The following is a 4,348-nucleotide window of genomic DNA, read 5'->3' as shown; positions in this document are numbered from 1 at the left end:
ATTTATTTAAAATGGCTATCTTTGTTTTTCTTATTGATTAGTAAGTTTTTTATAACGTATAAAATGAATCTTTTGTGTATATTATTTGTTGCAAATACATACCCTGATTTTCTTTACGTGTTGTGAAAATGAAAGTACACATTGTTTTAATTTATTCATATATTTTAAAATTATAAAGTATACTTTAAAAAAATATTTATTCAGTAGTTTCTGAGTCTAGAGATGTGCTTACCCCCTCTCGTGTTACCAAAAAAAAAAAAAAATCCTTCCAGTATTTTATGATTTGTGTTTAAATCTTTGATCAATCTGGAATTTTACTTTTCTGTGAAAGCAATAAGGTAAGGGTTACAACTGATTTTCCCCTGATGCTCTTTCAATATAGAAGCACACTTTACTAAATAATTAATTTTATACCCACTGATTAAAAAAAATGCCACCTTTTTATACATCAGTCACCATATATATTTGGGTGTATTATTTTTTACATCTTCTATCTAATTTTCTGTCAACATTCCTTCATTATTAAAAATTGCTTAAACATCAAATGAAGTTTCAAATTTATTTGAAATTGCTTATTAACTGTATCAGATTTTAAGAGTAATCCTTTTATTATTACCTGTTTCTTCTCTCGAAAAATCAATTATTAGGAAAACATAAAGCCAATTGATGAGAACATAGGAGAGTAATGTTATGACTTCAGGGATAAGGAATGATTTCTTAAATAGGACATAAAGATTAACCATAAATAAAAATAAGTGAGAGTTATATTAAAAATTAAAAATTTCAGTTCATCAAAGGACATCATAGAGTGAAAAGGCAAGACATCATGCAGAGAAAAATATTTGCAATACATATAACTAAAGAGGACTCAGATAAAGAATATATAAAAAGACTCCTACAAATCTTAAAAAAAAAAAAAGTCCAAAAGAAAAATCACTTATAATAATCACTTCAAAAAACAGCATATCTAAATGGTCAATAAACATAAGGAAAGATGTTCACCCTCATTAGTTATTAGGTACATTTAAATTAAAACCATAGTTATACCGGCCATCGGAGGGCAATGGACGGGCCTATCCACCAAGCCGAGGGCAGAGCAGGCGCTCTCAGCAGGCACCACGGGTGCGGGGTTCTGGCAACAGCCTGAGGCCTGCTGCTGTGCAGAGGCCACAGGGGGCCTCCAGTAGCCTCATTTTTGCCCTCCTGCCGTGCCTGCAGGCCTCCCGTGTTCAGAGCCCACTGCCTGGGCAGTGTGTGCTCCGTGCCTGCTGGCAGCGCTAAGCTCAGCGCACATCTGTAGGCTCTTTACCAGAACGTGCAGAGACTGGTGCATGACCACGTCCTCGGCCCACCCCCGCCGCGCCCAGGTCTTCAGTCTCCTGAACCCGGCAGCCACATCTAGGCCAGTAACAGGATCAGACTGACAGATGTGGAGGTCTGCAGCTTTGACTACAACTACACGCTGACTTATATGCAGATACACTGCACCTGGAGATGTACAAGGCCACACGTGACATCCTGAATGATCACTGCAAGTACCCAGAGAGGATTCAGAAGTATGACTACAACCCCAACTTCCCCATCCGTGGCCTCCACTACGACATTCAGAAGAGCTTTCTGATGAAGATTGAGGCCTTCCATTACGAGCAACTGAGGACTGCCTAGTGGGGCCTCCAGCTGGGTGAGACGAGGATGTGATTGACCTCTCTGGGGGCACCCAGTACAACCCACTGTGGCAGATATGCGGTTTCAACAGCAAAAGCCCTTCCATCAAGCAGTTCATAGACATCTTTCGGCTGCCGGAGATGGCACAGCTCTCCTGCGTGGTGGACCACTTTCTGGGCCACGACCAGGAGTTTGACCACGAGAGCCTCTACAGGAGCGAGACAGAAGCCTTTCGAGACGTGCACGTGAAAGGCCTCATATACCGGTGGATCCAATGGGACATGGAGATGTACATTTGGAGAGGGGAGGAAACATTCGCCATCCTGAGCGCCCAATCCATGGGAAACAGCTAGCCTCATCACCAACAGTCCTTCCAGCTTTGTGGACAAGAGATGTGGCACATGGTGGGTCTCCACTAGCGTCAACTCTTCAAGGAGGTCATTGTCTAGGCAGACAAGCCCAGGTTTTTCACCTACTGGCACAAGCCTTTCAGAAAACTCGATGAGAAGGGCTCACTCCCGTGAGACTATATCAGCGGCCTGGAAAAGGGCAAGATCTATCGGTGGGGAAACCCTTTGGACTTCCAGTGCCTGACGGAACGGCGCAGCCCCTGCATGCTCTACTTCGGAGACCACCTCTACAGTGACCTGGTGGATCTCCTGCTGCCGCACACCTGGAGTGAGGGCACCATCATGCCCACGCTGGAGTGCCAGATCTGCATCATCAACGCAGAGCAGAACCCACGCTCACTGACTCAGCAGCCGTGCTCACCATGCTGCTGGAGCACAGGAAGACCTTCCAGGACACAGAGCGGTAGCAGGTGCCGGGTGCTTGGATGAAGGAGTGGCAAGAGCTGAGATGCACCACCCAAGTCCTGTTCAACACTCAGTTCGGGAGCATCTTCCGCAACTTCCACAACCCCACCTACTTCTTGCAGTGCCTGTGGGCCCCTGCATGGTTTCCCTCAGCTGCCTGCTCAACTACAGCGTAGACTTCACCTTCTGTTAGCCCCGCACTCCCAGGCAGCACAGGAGCCCCTCTGGATGCACCAGCTCTGCACTGGCTGCATGAAGATGCCTTTCTTTGGCAACACGGCCCACGTCTGCGGAGGGCAACTTTATTGTCGGGGACCGGCCCCCAACCCCTCCTGCCCCACTCTGGGCATCTGTCCGAACAATAAAAGTGGTCTCCTTCCTGGAAAAATAAATAGCAAAAACAAAAAAGAAGCACATTTCACCGCATAGCATCAGAATGGCTAAAAGAATGAAGATACCAAGTGTTGGCAAGGATATGGAGAAACTGTTGGTAGGAGTGTAAATTTTAGATCCATGTTGAAAGAGTGTTTGGCAATGTTTACTGAGGCTGAATATACATAATCACCATGACCCAGATTTCCATTCCTAATACAGACCCAACAGAAATATATACATTTGATTACCAAGAGTTGTGTATAAGAACATCCACAAGGGACAAATGCATAAGGAAGATGTGGTATCTATACACAATGGAATACTACTCAGCCATAAGAAACGATGAAATCCAGCCATTTGTGACAACACGGATGGACATTGAGGGTATTATGCAAAGTGAAATAAGTCAGAGGGAGAATGTCAAATACAGTATGATCTCACTCATTAAGTAGTAGATAATAACAACAACAAACAAACACATAGAGACAGAGATTGGATTGGTGGTTACCAGAGGGGAAGGGGGGAGGGAGGAGGGCAAAAGGGATACTTAGGCACATGTGTGTGGTGATGGTTGTAATTAGTATTTGGGTGGTGAACATGATGTAATCTATGCAGAAATAGAAGTATAATGATGTCTACCTGAAATTTATACAATGTTATCAACCAATGTTACTGCAATAAACAAAAATTAAAAAAAAAAGGAAAGAAAATCCATAGCAGCATTGTTTGTACTAACCTTGACTGAAAATAACCAAATATCCATCAAGTGTAGAATTAACTGTAGAATTGGATAAAAGAACTGTGGAATATTCATACACTGGATTAGTATCCAGTAATAAAATTAAACCAACTACTATTAAATATAACAACATAGTTGAATCTTACCCACAAAATGTAGCACAACAGAAGTCAAATACAAAAAATTATCTTATTTATTTTTCATAATTATAAGAAAACATAACATATAAGAAACATCAATAATGTTTTCTTTATTTGATGCATTCCTGGAAGGCTCCTTTGGAAATTATAAGACTCTTTACCTTTATGATACTGGAAAATGTATACATTTAGTGAACAGGAGTGATTTGGAGCTAGAAATGAATGCTGGCATATGCATATACACATATACGCATATCATCTGGGTGTTGGTGATATTCTATTTCTTGACCTTTGCATTTATATGTATATATTATAGATAAGATACCAGAAAGCAAGTAAACCTAAGAATCTCCATTAAGGAGAATATCTGATTGGCAACTTCTATGTTTCCTTAGCAAACTCCGTGATATCTTCTAGTAAAGCCTGAAAATATATGAAAGTTATGTTCAATTCCTGTTTCAAAAAATAGTTAAGAACAAGAAATAATTATTGCTGTGACTATGCTGAAAATGAGTTTTTAAAACTCTAAGATCTTTTCAACCTTAAGTCTTTTCATAGCTTTATATATTCTGGAAGATTTCTTGTATTGACTGGTGAATGCACTGATTCTTTTT

The 4,348-nt window shown here is 41.3% G+C and overlaps 1 pseudogene; it reads left to right on the top strand.

The window, feature by feature from the left end:
- Window positions 1–1,331: 1,331 nt before the first annotated feature.
- LOC101395601 (5'-nucleotidase domain-containing protein 2 pseudogene) lies at window positions 1,332–2,909 on the top strand (annotated as a pseudogene).
- Window positions 2,910–4,348: the final 1,439 nt, after the last annotated feature.

Source organism: Ceratotherium simum, chromosome 1 (genome assembly GCF_057802395.1).
Source record: "Ceratotherium simum simum isolate JZ-2026a chromosome 1, ASM5780239v1, whole genome shotgun sequence".
NCBI classification, from domain to species: Eukaryota; Metazoa; Chordata; class Mammalia; order Perissodactyla; family Rhinocerotidae; genus Ceratotherium; species Ceratotherium simum.
This window is presented reverse-complemented; position numbering and strand designations above follow the sequence as displayed.